The sequence below is a fragment of the Equus asinus genome, chromosome 2 (genome assembly GCF_041296235.1).
Source record: "Equus asinus isolate D_3611 breed Donkey chromosome 2, EquAss-T2T_v2, whole genome shotgun sequence".
In the NCBI taxonomy this organism is placed as follows: domain Eukaryota; kingdom Metazoa; phylum Chordata; class Mammalia; order Perissodactyla; family Equidae; genus Equus; species Equus asinus.
The window spans coordinates 156,092,077-156,119,442 of record NC_091791.1 but is presented as its reverse complement, the minus strand read 5'-3'; positions in this window follow the sequence as shown (position 1 = coordinate 156,119,442).

Genomic DNA, 27,366 nt, shown 5'->3' with positions numbered 1-27,366 from the left:
CTCTTCAAGAAAAAGCTTAACTTCTAAGAAACAAGTACCCCTTCCCTACAGCTGCAAAACTTCCAGGGTCCAGCGTAAGGACCACAATGAGAACAAACCAACAAAGAAGAACCAATGAGAAACCTTCTCCTCTGGGGAGAAGAGACTTTCAAGCAGCCCGTCAGTACTGCAGTCTCTCGGGCCTTCCAGACGTTCTGGGATAAATGAGACTGACCTCGCATGTGCACAAATGCCTTTCTGGTGAATTACACATCAGGCGGGTGCCAATGTTTACATGAAAGTCAGGGATCAACTCGGGGAATAATACTCTACAAACACAATTGCATGCCTCATGATTTGGGATTTCATCAAAAGAATGAAAATAGCGCACATGAAGTTTTCTGGAAAATGGAACTGATATAAAAGACTTCGTTACAATATCCAGATCCTCCGTATTTTTCAGAAGTATTCCTGTTTCTGGGCCATTGCTAGTTGCATCATTCAAAGCATTTCGTTACTAACATAAGGCTTACATTAATATCATCATAAAAGCATAATTTAATAGTAATAATAATAAATCTCACATAGGATGGAAGCTTTACGGCTTGCCTAGAACTTCTTATGCAATATTTTATTTGGTACCCCACAACAAGCCAGTTAAATAGTCAGGACACTATTATTAGCTGCATTTTACAAATGAGTAAACTGAGGCTCAAAAGTTGAAGGTCACCTAGCTGCCAATGACAGAGCCCAATCTACTGATTATAGATGTAATGCCCCCTTTCTCTTGTCTCCCACTGCAATGGAATTAACAAAGGGGGAAATGTGTCGAGCAGCTATCTCAGGTGCTAAAAAGCATGGCTACCATTCAAAGTCGAGAGTCAGAGGACACAGGAGCCAGCTTGAAGGGGCTCCCGCAGGCCAAATTTGGCACAATTTGAGCACTAAAATAAATAATGATAGTCGTGGATTGTGACTGAATGAATAAAATTGGAATCCATGAGTCCATACAGATATAAACAAATAAACAAAAATAGATAAATGGGGGTGAAGAGAAAGCTCTTCCTAATAGTAGAGTTCAAAGTAAAGACTATAGAAGGGACAACAGGGCTTAAAAAACCATTAATGGAAGCTGAAACTAAGCAGGTGAAAGTTTTATGAGATACAGAATATTTTCATCATATCAAAGTATTTCCCCACAAATTACTTATTAACTGCAAGGGAAAGATAGTAACTTTACAGTGGCAAAACTGGCAGTCACCACCTTAAGCACATGATCAAAGTTAACATCTCCAGTGCTGGACACACTGACATCACATGTCTCCTGATGTGTTGTAGAGAATGACATAACATCTCTTTTATGGCATTCTGGTCGAAAATGTGAAACCTGAATCTAATGTGGACAAAATATCAGAAAACCCAAATTGAGGGGCATTCTACAAAATAGCCTGTACTCTTTCAAAATGTCAAGGTCAAGAATGGCTGAGGAAATGTTCCAGAGTAAGAGTGACCAAAAATACATAAAAACAAAACATCATGTGTAATTCTGGATGGAATCCTGGCTGAACTGGGAAAAATTAGCTATAAAGGACATTATTGGAACAATTGACAAAATTTGAATATGGACTGTGGATTTTAGATTATAATATTGTTCCCATGTTAAATTGTCAGATTTTGATATTTATGTTTTGATTATGTAAAAGGTGGCCCTTGTTCATGGGAAATAAACACTGAAATATTTAGGAGAAAAATGTACAGTGTCTCCAACTTATTCTCAAATAGTACAGAAAAATGAGACAGTAAGCATTGGTTCTTGGGGGGCAAAATATTCTTAGATATTACAGTGGTTATAAACAGATATACAGGTTATCTGTGGTCTTAAATGTTCATGGGGTAAATGATTAGAAAAAAATAAATGTCTAAAATGTCTCCTTGAGAGAGCAATAATGAAAAAAAAGAGGTTGAGGATAGAGAGAGAGAGAAAGAAGGCAAAATCCAGTGTGGATCTGTGTAAAGGAAGAGTATACAGGAATCCCCTTTAAGTTTGAAATTTTTCAAATTAAAATGTCACAAGAGAGCCGGCCGGGTGGCGCAGCGGTTAAGCGTGCGTGTTCCGCTTCGGCAGCCCGGGATATGCTGGTTCGGATCCCAGGTGCAGACATGGCACTGCTTGGCAAAAAACCATGCTGAGGTAGGTGTCCCACATATGAAGTAGAGGAAGATGGGCATGGATGTTAGCTCAGGGCCAGTCTTCCTCAGCAAAAAGAGGAGGATTGGCAGCAGTTAGCTCAGGGCTAATCTTCCTCAAAAAAAAAAAAAGTTACAAGAAAAAATCTACATATCTAGTGGCAGAGCATCAACCAAGGTGGGACTAACACGCTGGCCCAAGGAAAGACCCACATAGTCATGTGAATGATTTTCATTGTTGCTTCTCTGTAACACACTGCATAGGTGTCATTCATTTAAGGCACTCAATCCATCTCCTATGGCTTTGGGATTGTTTTATTTATGGTGGTCTGTCTTCTCACTGCCTGAGGACAGTACTGGTTTAGTAGAGCCATTTACTTTTTAAGGAGAACATTTTATATGGAAGAAGGTGAGATCTAGCTTCATGAAGAATAGAACAAAACAAAGGTTTTAAATAACAGCACATAGGATCGAGGATAGAATACCAAAAAAGCTTTGAGAATAAAAAAATTGGGAATATTGGTTACTGAGTTGGTTATGGAATATTCTCTCCCAGAGACCTTTAAGATATTAATAATATTCAAGTACAATATTCAAGAATGTGTGTTACAGGCACACATCTGTAAAAGGACAGTTCAAGGGTGTCCTCACTGTTAGAGCTGCTGTAACAACATGCCACAGACTGGGTGGCTTGTAAACAATCGACAGTTCCAGAGCCTAGGAAGTCCAAGATCAAGGCACTGGCCGATCCACTGTGTAGTGAGCACCCATCTTCTGATTCATAGATGGAACCTTCTTTCTGTGTCCTCACATGATGGAAAGGACAAGCTAGCTCTCTGGGGTCTGTTTTATAAGGGCACCAATTCCACTCATGAGGGCTCCACCCTCATGACCTAATCACCTCCCCAATGCCCTACCTCTCAACACCATCATTTTATGAGTCAGAATTTCAACATACAAATATGGGGGGGTGGGGGACACAAACATTCAGACCACAGCAAAGGGCAAGGAGACAGATTAGAAGAAACTTCCATTCATTTAGTGACACCCTCAGTGTGCTAGGCTCAAAGCTGAGTGAAATGTGACCTCTGACTTTAGTGAACTTGTCAACTAGTAGAAAGGTTATTTTAGGATTCATCTCTCAGTATAGCAGAACATTGTCACCTTATATTACATTCTCAGTCTTTACAACTTTTTCCTAACATTTTATCATTATCCTAACTGTTGTCATCATAATGAACACATCTGTATTTCCATCCTACTACCATTGTCACTATATAGCTACCTTTGCAAAATATTTCTTAACCACCAGTGACAGCACAACACAAAAACAGGTACGGAGGTCCGCGTTCTACAGACTTGCACCCAGGGATGCTGAGAGAGCAAACAGCTCCCCCAAGCACCACACCGCAGTCACCTTATTAGGATCACTGATGTCCTGTTTGCAGGCCCAAAGTGCAAAACTGACTGTTGCCTCCATTGCCTGGCCATTAGACTGCCTCACTTGATTAATTAACTCGAAATTGCCTCTCCATGGCATCCAGACTTCTGTTTCCAATTTCCTCCTCGCTGAAACATTTTCAAGACCATGTGCATGGGTCTTTTGTGCTTAAACCAAACTAGTAGCCATTGGAAGGTTTCTGGGCCACTGCCAAGCTAGGTATTCGGTTTCTTTGTTGTCTTGCGGTATAATCCAGCTAACCACAGTCCCTTCCCACCACTCCTCTGCAATGTGCTTGAGTTAGAGCCAAGAGTCCCTCCGGAAATGGATAAGGAGCAAAAAAAAAAGGAGGAAATAGACGAAGAAAGGGCCGTGGAAAAAATTAGGGTTTGTGAATATTGCCCCATGCATCACATTTTCTCTTTACATTTTTGCTTTCATGACTTCACAAAAACTTCTAGACTTTGAATGCATAGTCACGTGTGGGAATAACTCCAAGGGTTTCCCATTCTCTCCTCCCCACCCAAGAAGATTATAGGACTATAACATGAGGTAAATTCCTATGATTCTATTCCTTGGGGCAGATGCTCTTGGCTCTTTGTTTTAGCTTTGGGGGTGGGGGTTGAGGGGGTGACAAATACCTAAGAGATTTGAATGACAATCCAAAGAGAAGCAGATGGCTGTAGCAGGCTCTGCCCACACATGATTTGTATGAGCTCCATGCCACTGGCTTTCCCCCACATCCCAGAAAAAAAAAATTAAAACTGAGTGTCTGCTCATTCAAGAGGTGAATTTTCCAGGACAACCCTTCCCACCTGGAAAGGGTAATGGCACCAGGCTGGAGCATTTACAATGAAGGCCTCAGGTGTTTCACATTTTTCTCTCCCAATGGGTTCCAAATGTTCTGGTGAACAATCTTTCTATTCTTACCCCAGTAAGCTCCCTGTTCTACTCCCCACTGTAGATATTAATAAACTTTCTTCAAATCCCCCAAATAGTGGGAACAGCATGATCATAGGCAACAAAGGCAAGAAAATATGGGGCGTGTACTGGGAAGAGAAAATAGTTCAACAGGAGAAAAAGTACATGAGGGATAGTATTAAAGTAGTCAGAATGACTAGGGGGTTGGCATCAGATATGGAGGCCATGAGCATCAGGCCAAAAAGTTCAAATTTTATTTGCTAATGGGAAAATATTAAAAGATAAAACTTTGGAAATTTAACCAATTTAGAAGAAAGACAATGCCACATCTAAAAAGAGAGAACGCCAAACATGAGAATTAGTAGAATATGAATGCTTCCCCTCACAGAGGGAGTCCTGTAACCAACCACTGGGAGCCAGGCATAAAAGGACAAATAGGAAGCCTATATAAATCTTTATCTGATATGAAGAAACTCATTCTTTCCTGAAAAGGGAGCAAACATTCTAGGGGAAATCATGTGGACTCTTTTACATGCCGTTAAATGACACAACGGGAAAAGTCTTCAACAACATTTTTGTCACAAACACAGATGCAAAGTTACATGGCTGCACAAGTCTTTCTGGCTCAGAGCAGTAAAGCATAACTTAAAGAAGACATCTATGTTAGGAGCTAAGCTAATATTATGCATATATGTGGATTTCTGACCTCTCCTGATCATCAGAAAATGAACTTAAAATACCTGAAGAGTGAATGAAAAACATGGCTCAGACTCTTCATCTAATACCACTTCTGTTAGCCATCTATTAAGGAAGGTGGATAAATTCTCTTCCTGATGAGAGCTCCAAATTGGGTAGTATATATTATTGATTGAGGGCAGTTCTCTGGTTTTAGATAGGGTGACTATATATAAACTAGGTTCTTGCCTGGTTTATGCCTGCTATCCCAGCATAATTATAAGTAGCTCTTCCTTCCACTCTCAAAACAACCCCCATTTCAGGGGCCAGCCCCATTGCCTAGTGGTTAGATTTGACATGCTCCACATTGGTGGCCTGGGTTCGGTTTCTGGGCATGGACATATACCACTTTTAGGCAGCCATGTTGTGGCAGTGACCCACATACAAAATAGAGGAATACTGGCACAGATGTTAGCTCAGGACGAATCTTCCTAAGAAAAAAAAAAAGAAAGAAAGAAAAGAAATTGCTTAAGAAAAAACTACTCCCTTTAGGTGGTAAATTATGGTTGCTCTAGTTTTAAATATCTGATGAGTGGAAGGTAGGTTGACACACTATTATGCACGTTCAGAAGCTCAGTTATCTTCTAACTTGGAATGCAACCCACCTTCACTAGCAATATCTAATCTGATGACTATTAAAAGATTTGGTGAGACTAAACTCACTACAGTACCACCTTTGTGAGCACAGTGCCATGTCTGCAGAGCCTCCATCTTCATCCATAGCACAGCCCCATCATATCACAGCATTTGCTGAATGAATTACTTGGTTATTGATAGACATGACATGTCACATAGCTCTCCCTTCTTGGATAACTATTAATATGACCATAACATAAGATCAATTATTACGTAAATTCACAGGTTAGTCACTTTCCTTCTTTCTACCCCATTTCTTCCAAAAAGGTATTACAAAATGGAAAGCCAATTTATAATTTCCTTTTCAAGCACATCTACTGATGTCCACTAAAGATGCTCATCCTCCAGAAGTCAGTCCAATTCATCAAACTTACAAGTTAAGCCTCCAGGATGTCACAATGATCCAGTTCAGAGTGTTATTTCCCAACAGAGCCAAAGCCATCTATTTTTCACTGGGCCAAACCAGCAATATTTCCAACATGGAATATCCATAATGCAGGAAATTCCACTTCTAGGACTCAGACATGAATGGTCTCAGCTATTATTGTTAAATTGCATGTGTCAAGAAGTAGTTTTTTCCTGTTGGAGGTAAACAGTATGGCATGTACATTGCGGTTCACAGAGGCAATAAAAGTGTACTATGTTATTAGATCCTGAAAGTGGGTAGCAAATCCAAAAACAGTCAATTTAAGAGGATTTTTATTTCTGATTTTGCATGTCATTTAAAATTGTCTGAGTGATTATTGTGCTCATACTTTAGGAATTGTTGAAGAAAGTGGATTACCTTTTTTGGATAGCTTGTTTAAGGAGAGCTCAAGTACAATTAAGTTTGATATTTGGGACAGTTTTATAAGAAATAAGTGAATATCACTCTGTGTTACCTTGAAACATTCTTAAAGTTATCAGAATTATCCACATGTTTTCTATCCTTAGCCGTTCTGTTACTATGGCACCTTCAAGTCTGTCTTTGTGAAAATGCAACAATTTTTCAAGTAGCCAATAACATTATCAATGAAAATGGAATTATCTTGCAAGTAACCAATAATATCACATTAAAATTTTCTTGGTTAGAGACAATAGTTTTTCTGAGCTAAAGAGGAAAATTGGGGTAAGGGAAAAGGAATGTTAGAAGAATTCCCTTGAAAAATGTCTCATTTGTCTTCTTTGCCCTTAATTCCTTGTTTATAGTAAATGCTAAACATATGGTACATTGAACTGAAATTGAGATCAAGTCTTTCTTGCATTGGCCAAACTGAGTGTGTGTGTACGTGTGTGTTTGCCTGTGAGTTTGGTTTAGTCTCTATCTGCTTTGCCTCATCACCATTTAAGAGCTGATACATAGTAAAGTTGCCTTTTCTATTGACTTTAGAGCCCGTAGTAAATAAAAGGATTTTTTAAAGCAGATCTCCTTTTAATAGCTTTGTTTATAAGTAAACATGATAGCTCTCTTTGGGTTTTGGTGGTCCCTTGTTTTTTCAGTAAAGGTAGATTTTCATGGTTGGATTTGGAATAAGTAGACTATCCACGCACACCTCTTTTTCATTCTAGGAAAGATTTATTGAAAGTCTAATACTGCACAGCACTAAGGTTCAGTGGGAGATACACAAGTAAGAAATAGGTCACACTCTCAGCCTTACAATTCATTAGAATGGATTTATGTGTTCATGCATACCTAAAGTATGTCAATTATATTTTACCTAATAAGAGGATTATTTAAAATAAAACTAGGAAACCTAAAATTAAATGATTGATTACAGGGCTGGCCTGGTGGCTTAGTGGTTAATTTCCCGCACTCTGCTTCAGTGGTCTGGGGTTCACAGGCCAGACTCCCAGGCATGGACCTACACACTGCTCATCAAGTCATGCTATGGTAGCGTCCCACATAAAAGATGGAGGAAGGTTGGCACAGATGTTAGCTCAGGGCCAATCTCCCTCACAAAAAGAAAAGAAAAGAAATGATTGATTCCATTGAGACTATTGAGAGAGACTTAAAGAAATGTCCAGTTGGAGCTCTTGAAAAATGAGTTAGATTTTTACTGGAATTTCAAGAGGAAGGAATACCATGAACAAAAGCAGAGGAGTACAACTGCTAGTTGTATATTTAACTGGATTTTGTCCATAATTATATGAGTAGTGAAGAAAAGTGAGACATTAAGAAAGCTAGATTTCTACACTGGGTGAATAAGAATGAAATAAGGAAATTGTGATTTCTCTTTGCACAGTGAATTAAAGTTACCTGTGGGATGTCCTGCTGGAAGTATTAAGTAGGCAATTAGAAACGTAGACCTAGAGAGATGAAAGAAATACATAGAGATAAAGACTTGGAATTAGTTCAAGTATGAGATCCAATGAGATGATTCATGACAAACTGTAAAATCTCACATTATGCCAAAGCTTGATGGCTGGAGAGAGAGTGTGGAGAGAGGGGAGAGGGAAAAGATGCAGGCAGAAAGATAGGAGGAGAGGCGAGAGAGTTTACTATCATGGAAGCCAAGGAAGAAGGGCACACCTTTGATGAGCTGGTGTTGGTCAACATTGTCAAATGTTGCAGAAATTGAATAGAAGGAGATACAGTTGATCCAGTGTTGTCCATTGACTGCACTGTAACTGAGTACTGAACTGCACTTTCTAAGTGGTCCTAACATACTGAAAGGTTATTTTTTTTGTTCTAATTAGCCGAAAGGAAATAAGTATAAGCATAAATATTATTATCATCAGACTAACCAATATTATTTTGATGTCTTTTAAGTACTAATGAATATCTTACCCTGTGTTTCATTTGGGTCAAAGGTTGATCCTTAAATTGGGCAAAAACCATTCCCAATCTTAGGGATAATTTTTTTTTTTTTGCCATAACTGTAGGCTTGAACATTTTATTGCTCTGTCATACACGGAAATAAACTCCAAGTGTGGCAGCCTTTGGAGATTGAGAGTGGACACCCATTTTGTGGGAAGCCTTATCCTAAGTCTCTAAATCATAGAATGAGGAGATTGGTATATCTAATCTCTGAGTAGCTTGGTCATCTTTAGGTGATGTTGATAATATGTTGCCCTTTCTTGCCTATAATAAATTTTCACATTTGGAAGAAATATTGGGTAGATGTTTGGATTTCACTCTTTAATTGATTAAATATGGAAAAATTGGAAAGCCCATGTTCAACTGGAATTTATATGACCAAGAGCTGCTATGTGATGAGATGAGGTAGAAGGGCAGAGGGAGGATAATTTTCTAAGATTGTTTGCCATGTATCTTTCAGTGACTTCCTTGATTATATTATTTATTTGCATTTTAATATTTGTGGTCTGGAACTTAAAAAACATTTTTATAGTCTCTTAAAAATATTTTAAAATGTGAAACAATTCATGGAAAACAAATTTTTGTACAATTCTGTCAACATCTAGAGAAAATATTTTGTTTCCCTAATTTTCCTCAACCTAGGAAGTTATCCAACAGGAAATAAAAGAAAAGTTGGGGCTTGAAAAGGCATTTCCTCCTATTGAACTGGTTGTATGCTTGAGTTCTTAATAGTTAAATTTATGGCATTACCTCTTCTGGTACTTCACCATGATCAGGTCTTGGGTAATATGAGAAGACTCCATTAACTATTAGAATCATTTATTCAGCAAATATTGTGTAAGTATTCTAGTTAATTTATGGACTTCAAAATGAATCAGATAGGAATTTTTCCCACAAGGAATAAAACTTAACAACAATAGATTTCAGTATAAAAATAACCAAAATGCTAGGCAAAATAGGATAAACGTAAGAAATTCACATTTCCATTTCTAGCACTATGGTGAAGTAGATTTGTAGAGAAATCTATTAAGGATAGAATACATAAAAATATTGGCTACGATACTATAAACATTTCTCAAAATCATGGCTAATTGAGACATAAAATAAAGGGAAGATTTGACTATAGCACATACAAATTGCAATTACAGAAGGACAAGCCAGTGCTGGGGCTAATACTTTCTCTGAGAGCATTTGCAAATTTGAGTGGGCCATAGACTCCATTCAGAAGATACAGGTGAAGAGAGAATTAGTGAACTAGAAGACAGAAATGAGAAATAACGTAGAAGGCCATTGCACACAAACAAAAAGATGGAAAATATGAAAGTTTGAGAAATACAGTGATTAGAGTAGAAGATTCAACATATACATAATGAGGGTTTCAGAATAAGAGAAGAGAAAAAATGGAGGAAAGACAATGTTTAAAGATATAACGACTGGGGCCGGCCCCGTGGCGGAGTGATTAAGTTCACGCACTCCGCTTTGGCGGCCCAGGGTTTTGCCAGTTTGAATCCTGGGCATGGACATGGCACTGCTCATCAAGCCATGTTGAGGTGGCATCTCACATGTCACAACTAGAAGGACCCACAACTAAAAATACACAACTATGTACTGGAGGGCTTTGGGGAGAAAAAAGGAAAAATTAAAATTAAAAAAAAAAGATATAATGACTAACAACTTTCCAGAATTGATGAAAAATACCAATACCCAGGTTCAAGAATCCTAATGAATATGTATTTATCACAGAATCCATTAGATTTCTTAAACCTTGGGATTGAATCTTTCATAAATATATTCATATATATGCATATGTATATATTAGAAGGTTTTCAAAGAAGGTAAAGAGAAAAGAGAGAGAGGAGAAGGAGAGAAGGACAAAGAGATCAACTACCAAGGGAAAACAATTAGCTGTCAGCTGACTTAACAACAACAAAGGAAGTCAAATGACAATGGAAACATATTCAAAATATTGAGAAAAAAATAACTGTGGACCTTGAAAAGTTATCTAATAAAAAGCATTTTTTAAAAATGAGACAAATACATATTTCAATTAACAAAAACTGAGCTTACTACCAATAGCACCTTACTAAAGGAACTTCTAAAAGATGTACCTAATGAAGGAGGAAAGGATCTGAGAAAAGTCAAATGTGCAAGAAGAAATGCTGAACAAAGAAAACGGTAAACTTGTGGGTAATTCTAAACAAATATTAACTGTATAAAACAGTACCAATGAAGTCTAATTGATAGAGTTAAAAATGACCCAGACCGAGTTAAATCCTGGATACCAAAAGCATGTAAATTAGGAAGGCTATAATTGGATTTAAAATGTCCTAAGGCAGAGCTTCTCAAATTTTAATATACACCTGAGTTCCTGGGGATCTTGGTAAAATGCAGATTCTGATTCAGTAGGTCAGGAGTGGAAATTTTCCATTTCTACCAAGTTCCCAGGTGTGTCCACAATGCTAGTTGAAAATCAAATTTTGATTAGCAAAATTCTGAGATCCTTATGATACTCAAGAGTAAGGCAAAGAGATTAATTAACTTCATACTTTGTTAACATACGTGCAGGCTGAAATGAATAAACATTAAAAGATTAAAATAATCCCACAACTAGAAGGACATGCAACTAAGATATACAACTATGTATAGTTGGGAATTTGGGATTTGGGAAGATAAAGCAGAAAAAAGAGAAAAAAATATTAAAATACTATATAACTTCTAAACTTGTTTAAATAAATCAATTTGGGTGGGGGAGTCTCAATCAATCCAGACAGTGGCAAAGAAGAAGAAGAGGAAGGCAGGAGGGGGAGGAGGAAGGAAGGAGGAGAGAGAGGAAGGGAAAGAGGGAGGGCAAAGGGATGGAGGCAGGGAAGAAAGGATGGAAAATCTCTTGACATTCAGGCAGAGATTTTCAGGGCAATAAAACAATTCAGGTATATTTTATTTTTTAATTTACTTCTTAACAAGAGATACATCTAAGACAAAAGGAAATTAAAAACTTGAAAATAAGTAGGAAGCTCTATATCAAGCAACTACTAAACTCTCCAAAGAGCAAATCTCTGTTAATAACAAACAAGTTTAAGTCAAGAACATTTTGAAAGGCAAAGGTGATCACTGCACACTGCACCGGAAAGTACTAGAATCCTAACTTACAGCCACCTCAGAACAAAGCTTTATATTATATGAAGAAAAAAACTGTCAAAATAAACAAGGATATACTGATGAGTCCATCATCACGATAGGAGATTTAAAGCTCCCTTTTCAGTAATCAATATAGCAGATAAAACAAATCAAAAAGTATGGTAGTATTACTGCTATTCACAAAAATTTTGAGTTTCCTCCTTCATAGTACATGATAGGAATACACTTTCCTGCCCTTTGAAGTTAGGGGTGGCTTTTTTGGTCATATGACTTGCTTTGTCCAATGAAACGTGGGCAGAAGTTATGTAATATTGCTTCCAGGCAAAAGCATTTAATGGCCAGTGTGAGACACTACAGAAGTTCTTTTTCCTGCTGGGGCAATCATGGATGGACGCGGAGTTGGGTTATCTGTCAGCCTGATTCCTTAGTAAAGGTGATATGTGCATCAGCCAGAAGTAAACCTTAATTGTGGGGCTGTTTTTACAATCTAATCCATCTTCACTATGATAGAAAGGATGGAGAAGAATTAAGCAACACAATTAAAAAGATAAATTTAGTGTATATATTTAGAACACAGCACTCAACAATTGGAAAATAGATATGCTTTTCAAGTAGACATAAAACATTTATAAAAGTCCAATGCATTCTAGATCACAAAGCAAGTCTCAAAAAATTCCAAAAACCAGTGTTATACAGACCATATATTCTTACTACAGCACAATAAAGTCAGAAATCAAAACCAAAAAGATTGCTTTATTTTGAAAAACAAATGTTTACATAATTCACATGTCAAAGAACACACAATGAAATTTAGGAGGAAAGATTATAGAACTAAATTATAATAAAAATATTGCCTAATAAAATACATTGGGTGCAGCTAAAATGATACTTAGAGGGCTTCATTATTTTACAATAATCTTTAAAAACATATATAACAAAAGAAGATAGGCTAAAAATCAATGAGATCAGAATAAAACTTGTTATAAAAATAACAATAGAGTAAAACTGAAGAAAATAGAAAAAATATATAATAAAAATAAAACAAAAAGTAATGTAATAGAAACTAAACAGAGAAAACCAAGCCAAGTTAGTTTTTGAAAAGACTAATAAATATTGACAAACTTTTAACAAGACTGAGCTAGTAAAATAAATGGCAGAAATAAGTTAAAATGAAAACCTAACTCCTGAGAGTGCATTGACTTAAAAGCTAATAAAAAATACTTGAAGTAAGTGTACACCCACAAATTTGAAAACTTAGATGAATTAAAACAACTTTTTATAAAAATATAATTATCAAAAAGAATATAAGGAAGATAGAAAGGCTAACTCTATAACCATTAGAGAAATTTATGGGTTTTCAAAACATCTTGACTTATACATATTACAGAATTTCATTTATATCAAGTTCAAAAACAGGCAAAACTGGGGGCTAGCCCCGTGGCATAGTGGTTGGGTTCACACTCTCCGTTTGGGCTGCCTGGGGTTCTAGGTTCGGATCCCAGGCGTGGACCTTCAAGCTACTCATCAAGCCATGCTATGGCAGCGTCACACACACACACACACACACACACACACACACACACACAAAAGGAAGATTGGCACAGATGTTAGCTCAGTAACAATCTTCCTCAAGCAAAAAGAGGAAGATTGGCAACAGATGTTAGCTCAAGGCCAATCTTCCTCAAAAAAAACCCAAAATAACAGGCAAAACTAATAATACATGGTGTTAGAAATCAGAGTGCTTCTAACCTTTAAAATCTATTCATGGGAGGAGTGGTGGGAACAAGGCACCGTAGGAGGCTTCAATGGTGCTGGCAAAGTTTTGTTTCTTGATTTGGCTCCTGGTTAAAGGGGTGTGTTCGCTTTGTGATAATTCATCAGCTCTACACTTCTCTGCATGGATGTTATACTTTAGCAAAATGTGCAAATCTTTACCAAAAAATAAAGGATCAGGCCCATGTTATTTTACAGAGGAAGTCTAGCAAACAATAAGAAGCATATAATTCTCATCTTACACAAACATTTTCATAGAGTAGGAAAGAAGGGATTACTCTCCCAAGATATTTTATGAGGCAAGGAAACCTTGATACCACCACGCAACAGGACAGTACCCGAAAGGAACATTACATGCTGATCTTACCCACTGAAATAAATATAAATATCTCCTGAACTGAAGCATTAGGAAACCGAATGCTGGCTGTAAGAAGAGAAAATGAATCACGACCAGTGGGCTGCGTATTCTAGGAATGCAAAGTTGAGTCAATGTTAGAACATCTGTTAATATAATTCACCATATTAATAGACTAAAGGGGGAAAAAAACTAAGCAATTATTTTGATACAGACAGAAATAACAATTGATAAAATTCAACAACTACTCAAGAAAAATTTCTTAGCTAACTATGAATAAAAGAAAACTTTCTTAACCCATGCAAGAGTAGTTAAAAAAGGAAATAAAACAAAACAAGACAAAAATCCTACCACAAATGTATTACTCAATGATGAAATGTTGAAAACATCAGTACCTTTGAAATCAGGAACAAGGCAAGGATGCCCACTATCCCCACTTCTATACAACTCGGTGTTCTGGTTAGTAATAAGGCAAGATACATACACACTCTCACACACACACACACACACACACACACACACACACAGTATAAGGGTTAGAAAAAGAAAACAATTATTTACAGATGATATAACTGCATAGAAAGTTCAAAATAATCTATGAAACTGTTAGAATTTAACAAAAGAATTTAGTTAGGTTACCAGACAAAAGATTATTACACAGAAATCAATTTCATTTCCATACACAGATGCCAATAGTTATAAAATGCGACTAAAAGGGGAAAATATTATTTAAAATAACAACAAAAATATAAGGAATTCAGAAAATAAATCCAACAAAAATTTTGTAAGGATTTTATGTAGAAAACTAGAAAACTTTATTGAAGGACATTAAAGAAACCCTAAATAAACAGAGAGACATACTATCTTCATGAAGTGGAAGGGCCAACATTTTTAAACGTGATATACATCTCCAACTTGATGTAAAGATTCAATGCATTTCTAACCAAAATTCCGGCAAGACTTTTCACAGTACCTGACAAGCTAATTAAACCCCTGAAGCGCAAAAAATCCAAGAATAGCCAAGATGTTCTTGGAGAAACACAAGATAAGGACTTGCCCTGTCATGTATCAAGATTGATTGTTAATTATAATAATTAAACAGTGAAGCACTGGCTCATGGATTAAAAAAAAAATTGACCTATAGATAAAATAGCTCAGAAAGAGAGAAATGCATTTATCTAAAACAGGTATATGAATAAGCCTGGCATGGCAGGTTAGTAGAGAAAGGATGGGTTAATTAGTAAATGATACTAGACAATTGTTTATCCATAAAAAAAAATAGGTGAAAACTAATATCTCTTTCAGACCGTTGATTTTAAAAATTCAAGATGGATTAATTTCATAAATGTGAAAGGCAAAAGTTTCAAATGGTTAGAGGTAAGTACAGGAGAATATCTTTGGGACTTTGAGTAGAGAAAGCTTCTCAAACAGGACACAAAAATCACAAACCCTAACAGAAAAGAGAGAGAATTCAACGACCTAAAAGAATTTCCGTTAGTCAAAATACTCCTTAAAGAGAATAAAACAATAAGCCGAAAACTAGAAGAAGGAAGATGGCTCCTTCATGTATAACCGACGAGAATTAGCATCCAGAATACATAAAGAATTACTACAGATCAATAAAAAGACAGTCCAGCAGGAAAAAGCGGCAGAAGAGATGAACAGGGATTTCACAGAAGTAAAAATATTGACAGCCTTTAAACATATAAAACGATGCTCAGCCCCATTATTAATCAAATAAATATAAATTAAAATGATAATAAGATACCAATTCTTACCTAGCAAAACGGCAGCAATTGAACAGTCAAATAATACAGGTTTTGGTGAAGATGAGGACCAGGCGCACTCATAAAGAGCATAAATTGGGCAACATTTTGGAAAAGCAATTTGACATTGCTTAGTAAAATTTAACAAACCTGGACCCTATGACCCGAAAATCTCACTCCTACCCATTAGCCATAGCTCTCAACTCTGGCAACACAGTAGAATCACGTGACTCCATCCTACCTGATTATGATTTAATCATTTGGAGGTAGGGCTCAGCCATTGGCATTTTTTTGAAATCTCTCCAGGCGATTCTAATGTGCATGATAAGCAGCTGGAGAGCTTATTAAAATCAGATTGCTTGTTCCCACTCACAGAGATTCTGACTCAGTAGGTTGGGATGGAGACTAAACTCCTTGTCCAAGGACCACAATTTGAGAATGAATGCCCTAGAGAAATCCTTGCCTATGTGCACCAGGAGACATGCATAAAATGTTCCTAAATATGAATAGCAAAAAATGGGAACAACCCAAATGTCCATCAAAAGGTAAATAGGTAAAAAATGAGTAATACCCAAGCAATAAGATATTGTATAGCAAGGAAATTTGTGTAAGTGTTCGTGGCATATAGTAAGTGCTCAATAAATATTAGCCCCATTCATTATTTTACTCCAGCTTCTGCAGTGGCTGGTACTATCTGGTGCTAGCACCCCACTCAGGAAGTATTGATTGCAAGAAAATGGAAGCATATTTTAGTAAACTAAATAATACATCAGGCATTACAATGGCAGGTTAAAAGTAAGTCTAGTCTTACACTACTGTGAATTCATGGGAAAACTGGAGATTTCTGCCACCATCAGCAAGAGCTTTGAAGCCTTGCAAACATCATGATCTAATCCAAACAAGTCAGCTGGTTAGTGGGGTTACCATCATTTGTCTGTCTTTTCCTTAATACATTCACGCAACAAATAACCATTGAAACTTACTCGGTGCCCATCACTGTTTCAGGTCCTGTGGACAAAAACAGAGAAAAAGATTGGCTGCCTTCTGGAAGGGGGTCCAGATAGCAACAAGCAAGAAAAATATAGGATCCTAAGAAATGCTGTGAGACAATGAAATAGAAGTGTTTGATGGAGTGTCGCTTGGTGGTTTCCCTGGTAGTGTGGTCAAGGAAGGCCTATCATCCGAGGTGGTTTTTAAATTCAGAGCATCTCCTGAAGGCTGTCTGTCCTAAGCCATTTAAGAGGAGTGAATGAAGTACAACCACCTGTAGGAATTGAGGTGCGAGAAAAAGGAGAGATGTGAGGATGGAAGCAGATCGGGCATCCTGCATTTCATGTGGCTCCCTTCAAGCTTTGAATCCATGCTGGAGCTATATCTTCACACTAAATGTTGCCACCACCACACTATATTTTATTAAATAAAGAAATAATATAAAGTTACTAGCACAGTACCAAACATACAGCAAACATTTAATAAAAGTTTACTGCCTTCCATGCAGTTTAACCATTTTCCCTTCTAATGTCATTGCGAGGCTTTAAGTAAGTTGTGAGGTTCAAAGACATCCTATATTGAGTCCAAGCCTGGATTCAAAAAAAAATGAATCATGACAAAGGTGAGTGTATTCAAGAACTGTAAAGTTAGAAAATGATATTATTCTTCCAGCGGTCATCCTTTAAGCTTACTTAACCATCACTTGAACCATTAAATACCCTCCCCATTGATACCCTAGAGAGCCAGCTCCCAATGCCCCAATCCTAGGTGAGCCATTCCGTGAGCACAATGCTAAGGCAATTTAAAAATACAGGCATTCATGAATTTGTCAATTTCAGATTGAATGTCAATGTCAATCCAAGTGATGACTACAGGAGCACCCTAGAAATCCATGGTCTCGACTCAGCAGGTAAAGATAGTTCCAACATCTCTTTACCAAATTGAAGGGCTGGGCAGGGACTAAATGGTGGGCTGGCTCTTTGGGAAATTGCCCTTGGGTTGGTTTCAAGGCTGCCTCCGGATTTGTCTTCCAAAGGGAAAGCTCTGTTTTGCTTCTAAAAGGAACAAGGGGAGAAGCTAAGAATAGAGGAGGGCCAGCAGCGAGGGATGTTGTCAAGACCAGCTTTATTGTGCAGGTTTCTTCCCATGCTCTCATGCTCTATTCTGTATGGCCTTTAAGGCCAAAACATGGCCTTAAAAAATAGTCTCATGAAATGTCAAAGTTCTATTATTTCCTAAATCCATCTGGAAATTTGAGACTGCTTCTAAGTTCTCATTGTCCTAAGAGAACTGATGAATTGATGAATGTCTGGCGGGCTGGGTGGGCGTTCTGAAGCTCCCACTCACCAAGCCTTGGCAGGTTCCTAAAAGATGAAAGGAAAACAAGGAGGGATGGATATCCTGTTGGTTGCTCCTGTTCTCAATGGAGAGCTGACCCTGCTTTTGCATTTCATCAACGAGTCCAGTGAGAGCAGTTGTTGGAGCCTGAAGTGCAAGTGAGCACACTCTTGTGAACTGCTAGCGGAGCCTGTAGGGCTGTCTGCTGCTGTCCTTTGTCCAAGGAGGGTTGCCCTTAAGGACTCATTACCACACGTCCCCTGAGAGTGTCCAACCTCTGCAAACTCACCCTATTATTCCCCTGAGATGGCATCGTGGGCTGAATTTTGCCCCCCAAAAGTCATATGTTGAAGTCCTAAACCCTAGTATCTCTGCATGTGGCGATATTTGGAGACAGAGACTTTAAAGAGGTAATTAAGTTAAACTGGGTCACTAAGATGAGTCCGAATCCAATGTGACTTGCATCCTTATAAGAAGAGGAGATTAGGACCACGGCAACACAGAGAGACAACCCTGGGAGGGACACAGCAGAAGATGGCCATCTGCCAGCCAAGGAGAGAGACCTCAGAAGAAACCAAAGCTGTTAACGCCTTGACCTTGGACTTCTAGCCTCCAGAATTGTGAGAAGACAAATTTCTGTTGTTTAAGCCCCTCAGTCTGTGGTATTTGGTTGTGGCAGCCCAAACGAGCCAGTACAGATGTCCTCTATTCTTTCTAGTGCCGGAGCAACACAAACTCCCTAGGAGGTCCCTCTGGCCCGAAGAGGGAGAGCGAAGAAACCAGAAAATCCTAGATGAGTGACAGCTGCTTTCCTGATTTTTAAGAAGTGTTGATCCCTTTGTGAGACAAGTTGTTGACCTGAGCTCCAAGCGAAACAGCCTACAGATATTGACCAAGCGTCTAGGATCTCAACAGGACACAAGCCCTGTACCGTAGGAAAGCTGCCTGTACTGTGAAGCCCACAGCTCAAAGTCCAAAAGACCCTCTTTGAAACCCCAGTTCTGCCACTTTGCAGCTGTGTGAGCTTGAGTAAGTTCCTTTACTTCTCTGAATCTCATCTGTGAAATACGGAGAATCACACCTTGAATAATATCCTGAAGTTTGTGTGAGGATTAGAAATATTAACTGTAAAAATTTACCCTGTTCTTGGCTGGAGGGTTGGTGTTCAATAAATGGTAGCTATAATTATTATTATTATTTTAAATGAACATTCTAGTACTGAGCCTGACAACTGCTGGGGTCCAACCTATGTTAACCCTTGATCTTTCCCTTCAAGCAAGTTACATTTGAGAGTCCAAGGACCTTAATGGACCTGGGATGCAGCCATAAACTTTGTAGATTCTTCTTATTTTTATGCAAAAATTGGTATCATTTGCAATAATAACAGTTTTGTTCCTTTTTTCTAATCTTTATACATCTTACTTATTGTTTTCTTGCATCACCGTTTGCACCGAAGTAGCGATACCAGACATTTTTGTCTTGTTCCTGATTTGATACAGAATATTTTTAATATTTGGCCATTGGGTATCATGCTTGCTGCCGGTCTTTTTGTAGCTTCTCTTAAACAGGTTCAGGAGATTTGCTTTCTTAGCTACAAATTTTTATCATGAATGTTTGCTGGATTTTATCAAATGTTTTCCTGCGTTTGTCAAGATGATCGCATTTTTGTTCACTTCAATCTTTAAAAAGGTGAATTACAATAATATCTTTTCTAATGTTTAATTTACCTTGCATTTTGGAAAACATCCAACTTGGTCATAATTTATTATATTTTGTTAATGCATCATTGGATTCAGTTTGCTAACATTTCATTCAGCTTTTTTTTGGAGGAAGATTAGCCCTGAGCTAACATCTGCTGCCAATCCTCCTCTTTTTGCTGAGGAAGACTGGCCCTGAGCTAACATCCTTGCCCATCTTCCTCTACTTTATATGTGGGACGCCTACCACAGCATGGCTTGCCAAGCGGTGCCATGTCCGCACCCGGGATCCAAACCTGCGAACCCTGGGCCGCCGAAGCAGAACGTGCGAACTTAACCGCTGCACTACCAGCCCGGCCCCTCATTCAGCATTTATCTATCAATGTTCTTGAGTGAAACTGCCATGCTGTTTTCCTTTCTTACCCATCCTTGTCTGGCTTTAGCACCAAGTTTTTGCTCATCTCATGAGAAATTGAGAGAGTATTCCCTCTTTTTTATTATCTGCAAGTTGGGAATTACCTGTTTCTTGAATTATCGGTGGAACTCACCTCCAAAATTATTGGGGCTGATGTTTTCTTTGTAGGAAGATTTTAAATAATTGGTTCAATTCCCTTAATAGTTATAGGATCATTTAGACTTTATATCTCTTCTTGAGTCAGTTTTGATATATTTTTCTAGATATTTACATATTTTATCTAATTTTTTCTAATTTGTTGGCATATAGATCTCAAAATATTATCTTTTTAATAAATACAAAACTTGTGGTTATATTTCCCTTTTCATTACATTTATTCTTTCTCTATTTTTTTCTGTTCATCACTTCTGTCAAAAGTTTGTCAATTTTATTAAGTCTTTTCAAAGACACAACCTGTGTCTCCTGCACTGGCAGAAACACGTTTGTTCATTGTGGTATGCCCCAGCACCTAGCAGCACAGTGTCGCCATTCAAAAAGTATTTGTTGAATGAAAAAGAAAATCTGTTGAAAAAGCATAAAAGAGAATGTGGCTGAAGACCAAGTTTTAACTAATTTTCTGTAACGGAAAACAATAACAACCAGAGGTATGGGTCTTTCTTTAAGAAGAAAAAGTAATGAACGGTGTAAGAGAGAGTATGTCCTTTGTCTATTTCAATATTCAATATTTGCCTAATCGGATCCCCTAGAAGGAAATACAGATCTTTAAAGATCTCAAATTCATAATAATTTCCTTACAAGTTCTAGTGGTTTTAATGAAGGTAGCTTTATTATAAACAACACGTGATAGGCTCTGGCATTAGAAGCTTAAGTGAGATCATGAATCTGCATAGTTTTCTTCACTGTCGTAGACATTAGTCAATATTTGATCCTATGACATGTAGTATTGATTCATTACTATTGTCCATTTTCTGAACCGATGTTGCTGACATGCTGGAAATAAAGGGGCCTTGTAAATGCAGAGATGCAGAGGAAATGTTGAAAGCACAATGAGCTTTTCACACATTGCTTAATCTAGTTCTTCAGCTGCTCAGTTGTCAAATAGAGAAGTGGGGGCCACTCTTTTTGTTTTCAGGAAGAACTCTCTAGTGATCAGCAATTCCATCCCTGCATCTCTCCTCCTAAACCAAATTGGATGAGGAGTGATTAGGAGAGACATCACCGTGTCCCGCACTTACTCCGCTCCACGTTTCATCTATGTGTTTAGTAGACGTTTTCCGGTGCGATCTGAGCTCTCTGAGAATCAGATTGACAGCATGACTCCAGAGCTATAAACTGGATAACTTGGGTGATTAGGCTGAGTACGTGCTGGCCCAAGCCAGGCTCTGTAAATCCTAACAAAATCCTTCTATCAAATTCTTTTATCATCCTTGACAGATTTCTCCCAATGTGCAACACGGAGAACAAACTTCAGGTAATTGAGTTCTCCAGAGCTGGTGTCAGGACAGCAGACTTGAAGGTAAAGGATCCATCTGAAGCCTGTTCCCGGGAGCCAAGGGAGTGACAGTGAGGCAGCCATGGGTGAGCACTTGGACTGCGGAAAATGGGCCAGAAGCCACCCCATCTCTGCCAATGATCTGAGCCTGGTGGGGGGGGGGGGGTGGCTGGAACCCCTGAAGAGAAGGCCCTGTCCTCGTGTAACTCAGATCAGAGGTGCAGTGCAAGACAGATGTGCACGGGCTGTAGGTGGTAAAAGAACATGCTATAGGAGGAAGGATAATGTCCTGAAAAGATTTACAGATTGAGTGTATATTTAAGTATACTAAAAGATCATTTTAAAAATTATAAATGCTACAGATAAGTGCTCTGTATTTGGCATGGCAGTTACATAAAACTTGAGACTGTTTTGCATATACATACTACAACTGTGTGCCAGTGCCTGGACATAATGCATGCTCCATTAGTATTTTTGGAAAGGTAAGTGGTGTCAAGAGCACTGGTCTGGAGTCTGAAGACCTGGATTCTAATCCTGATTTTCATTAACTAACTGTGTCACCTCGGGAAAGTCACGTAACTTCTTTCGGTCCCAGGGTTTTCCTCTATGAAGCACAAGACACATTGAATGGTCTTAAGATCACTTCCTATTTGAAATGTCTGTGCTTCTATTAGTGCTACAAGACTGGGTCCCTGCACCCTGGTAAGACCATCCTCTCAAGGAATCACTGAGCAGAACCACAAAGGCAGGGAAGTGAGTGGGGGTTTTGGTGAATGGCAGCTACTCTGATGTGGCTGGAGAATTGGGCTGAAGAAAGGTGATACAGGAGGTGAGAATGGAGGAGCAGGGTGGGGCTTGGCCTGAAAATCATCACTTACAGTGTGAGGGGTAAAGAGTTGCAGCCAAAGATGGACCAGAAGTATTCGAGCTCATGTGTAAGACAAATGAAGTCTACAATATTGTGTGTAGTGACATCATCCAATGTTTTTATGAGGCAGCGGATTTTGACCCTAGCTGCACATACTCTGCTATCTATTTTGAAATAGAAGTGCCTGGGTGCCACCACTAAGGACTCTGGTTCAGTAGAACAGGGGAGGCGCTGACATCAGGATTATTTTTAATCTCCATGGTGACTCAGGTGCGCGATGAAAATCATTCGTATGGTGCTTTACAGTTTACGTACCTTTCAACGATATCCTTCGCTCCTCAGAGCCAAAGTAGAATTATCACCATTTCGCCTGTGAGAAATTTGAGTCTCAGAGAAATTACATCCATCCAAATGACAAGTGGCAGCAAGGAGACTCTAAGCCGATTTCCTGAGCCCAGGTCCAGTGCTTTTTCATGTAGCTCAGCCGCCTAAAATGAAAACAGGAGTAAGGTGCATAAGAATTCATTCCCAATCCGAGAAAATACTAGAACCGAGCATGATTTGAGGTTGGCAAAAGGGTAAATTTAGGCCCAATGAAAAAGCACTTCTTTGAATGTATTTAATACATTTGTGGACCTTTTAACCCAAAGACGTGGTAGAAGAGGATGATCAAATGTTCAAATGAGATTTCAATACATTTATAGATGAAGGATCCACTCTCTTAGTTATTGAGCGAAGCACTGTGTCTCCTCATGTATTTGTCAGAGACCAAATGCCAGACGGGTTGTATTATGTTAAAGGACAGTGTACAAATTACAGTCAGACATTCTCACAGTTTATAGTCTCATCTGCCTCAACCTTCGACTGAAAGTTCGATTATCCGTGCCCTCAGAAGGAAGGAACAGCACAGATAAGTGAAGTTCCCACGAATCAGCTACAAAATTTGAGGATGTGGTGATGATCCCATGACCGCAGAAGGACTGGGGCTCCTGGGTGACATCAGGCAAGCGAGTTATTACGTGGTTAGCACAGGGAAGGAAATTCAATATTATCGGACGCCTGCACTTGGGAAGCCCTGGGCAGGGCACCGTGCGTCCGCCGTCGTATTTTGTCCTCTTGGGAATCCCAAAAGGGTAGTATTATAATTATGCCCTTTTCACAGGGGAGAGAAGTCAGGCTCAGAGAGGTTCAGCAGTATGCTTAAGGTTGCAGAGCTGCACACAGTACAATCCAGATGGGCCTCTCTCCAAAGCTTGTGGTCTGTCCACTATTTATTTTTTCTGCTTTTTCTCCCCAAATACCCCCAGTACCTAGTTGTATATTTTAGTTGTGGGTCCTTCTAGTTGTGGCATATGGGACACTGCCTCAACATGGCCTGACAAGCGGTGCCATGTCCATGCCCAGGATCCGAACCAGAAAAACCCTGGGCCACCAAAGTGGAGCGCTCGAACTTAACCACTCGGCCATGGGGCCAGCCCCTCTGTCCACTATCTTATGTTTTGTACAGCCCACCAAAATGTGAGGAAATTGGATGCAACCTAATAAGCAAGGAAGTGAGAAGGCTTGCCCACTATTGGATGGCTTCAGCCTATGGAGCTGCATCTCAGTGGCTGCAGAGCGGCGTGGCTCACATCATTAGCAGCAGTCCCAGCGCACCTGCACGAAGATGGCGCCCCTGAGCTGCTGAGTCAGGGGGCATCTGCTCCTCACACCCACATGCAGGATGTTCATCGGGAGCTGGGAGCAGTTCCCCTGCGTGGGGAATCCTGCCTCACTTAGTCACCCTGATATTGCATAACAGACGTGGCATTTCCAACAGCATGGCACGCTAATTGTCAAAAAAAATAATAAGAGCAAGAATGTTGGCAGCCAGATGGCTGTTAAATAATTAAACTTCACTGCCTGTTACAAAAGCCAGAGTTCATAGAAGCTGCTGCCTTAAATTTTGTGGGGTGCTAAGCACTAAGGAAACACATGGCATTACACATATATCGCCCTTAAATACAACCCCAAATGAGGGCGATGGAGGTGGTTCAGAGGATTGGGTGCCAAACCTTTAATTCTCTCACCTTAACACTGGGAAACCACCCATGAGGCATGCAGCTTGGCTGGCACCAGTTAAACCTGCCTGAGCCCCGAATCCAGTAGACATAGAGCATCAAAGTGCACAGAAACCACCACCACCATCCCTTTCTGACACTGCGGAAGTGGCCTTGTCCTGTGTCCCTCCTTTCTTCACCGCAGTCCAGCCCACTTCCCACCAGCAGCCCGACCCTCTTCTTGAAACACGCATCTGCTTGTGTTGCGCTCCTGCTCGAAACCTTCCCATTGTTCTTAGAAGAAAGTTAAAACTCACGTCCACGACCAGCCAGCCTCCTTAGCCTGATCGCACCCGACTCTCCCTCACACCCGTGAAGCTCTGCTTTGTCCTTCTAAGCACACCTGCCTACCTTAGGACCTTGTGACATGCCACATCCTTGTCTGAATCACAACTTTCCTCCTCCCCACCAACCCACCACCTTACCTGGGTTCATTTCTTTTCACTGATCATATTTCTGCCTACTTGTCACTTTTTCAGAATATCTGAATTAGGTGCCTCCTGTTATATTCCCTTATAGCACCCTACAGTTCCATTGCTGAGACAACCATAATTAGAATATAACAATTACGTCTGTAGGTCTTTGTTAAAGTCTGTTTTTCCTACTAGAATGTAAACTCCATGAGAGCAGGAGAAAATGACTATACTCTTCATTTCTCTATTCCTGAGTGCCTTCTTCTACATGAAGTAGTTCGTTCAATATTTGTTAAACAAATGAATAAGCACAAATGGTTACCCTTTCCCTGAAATACTTTGTTTTCTAATAATCTAGGGGTAATCCAAAATAGGTTTCTTTCCAAAGCGAGAGCCTGTCCCCACATGGCAATTTATCATTCCTGGGTCACAGGATGACCACTGCACCTGGGCAGAGGCTCCCTACCACTGCCACCCTGGTGTCACAGCATCTCATCTGCAAGATGGTTCTTGTGGCACTAGCCACACTCTGGGTGATAAGCACAGAATTTGTGCCCTTAGCACATGACACCAATTCATAAGAGGCAAATTCCTTGCCTTGCACAAAATTAGTCATTCAATAAATATTCGTCACATTGGAATCTGAGTTTAACAAGACCTGCAAAAAAGCCCCATGTCTTACATCTAAAAGTTTAGTTCATAATGGAAATATAATTAATACAAAAAACTATTTGAGAAAACAAGAGTGTAAGAAAGCAGTATTTCAAACTAAAACATGATTTTTGTAATATGTTGTTTTAAATATTCGTGTTACAAAATTAACGACTTTAAAATTATAAATATGCATTACTCTTTTTTGTTTCCATGTATAAAATTGTATATCAAGTTGTCTAAAACTTTTAAAGGGGCCGGCCCCGTGGCCGAGTGGTTAAGTTCGTGCACTCCGCTTCGGCGGCCCAGGGTTTTGCCGGTTGGGATCCTGGGCGCAGACATAGCACCACTCATCGTGCCATGTTGAGGCGGTGTCCCACATGCCGCAACTAAGAGGGCCCACAACTAAAATATACAACTATGTACTGGGGGGATTTAGGGAGAAGAAGGAAAAATTTTTAAAAAGATTAAAAAAACTTTATTCTTATTGGGGAGATGGATGTTTTTTTCAACTTGATATTGCCATGTATTTGTGCATGGCACTTTTCAACCTAGAAATAAATAGCCATCCAAGTTAATATTTAAACAAAGTGAAAAATAAAGATGGTTTTATACATTAAAAAAAAAGTTTAGTTTGTGACTTCAAATAGTGAAACCCAGTTGTTCACATAGGCGTATCTATTTTTGCCAAAGCCTGTTTCATTTGTTGGTTGAGAAAATATCATGATCTTAGTTAGAATTTACCTCTCACCTCCCAAATCAGAAACAAAATAAAACAAAACAGCACTCTGAGAGGTTTACCTGTTTTTATGGAGCAAAAAATTCTTTCTGTCTCAGGAATCTGGAGACCCAGAGAAGGACATAAGGTGTGGGCAGTGTTGCAAATAGGCTAGTAGCCCACAGACCTCTGCAGTGTCCACATGTCTAGTGGTAACTGTGGAAGATTCCACAGTACATCATTGCAGGGCAACGATGGAGGGACGGCACTGAAATACAGAAACAGCAATTCAGAGCAAAGTTACTGCTTTCTTCTTAGTGTCTATGGTAAAAGTATTTCCCAGTCCTGCAGCTAATTGCCAAATGCTAAAACAATGACGTAAAATGACAGAGGAAAGTGTAAATAAATGAAGGACAAGCCCCTAAATTAGTTTAGGCAGTAACTAAGCTGAGTAAATGAGAAAGACCAGCATCCCAATCTTTATTATGTTCTTGTACTCAATGATCTAAAGTGCAGGTGAGGTATGAAAAAATAAGCCCAGTGGTTGTAACAATTCCAAGGGCAGAATTCATGCAGGAGACCACTTAAAATATTGAGGCAGAGAAAGACAAAATCCACATGTGCCCACGTGCATTTGCACACATGCACATAAACACACATGGAGCACAAACGGGCCAGCAGGTCAATGACGCCCAGTGCCTGCATATAAACCCTCCCCTGGTCCAGCCCCCATGCCATCAGGGAACTCAGACGCCCTGGTCCTCCCCAGGCAGCAACCATTCCTGAGTGTCCACACTCCAGGGGCCAGGAGCCCCCTCTGCTAGTATTCATGGATGCATATTCTTGTTTAGCACCTGCCGACCTCATGTCTGACAAGGTCAGTTGCCAGACCCACCAAAATGACAATGATCAATACCTCAGTGTTAGAGACCAGAAAGATAGTGATTCCAACACCTC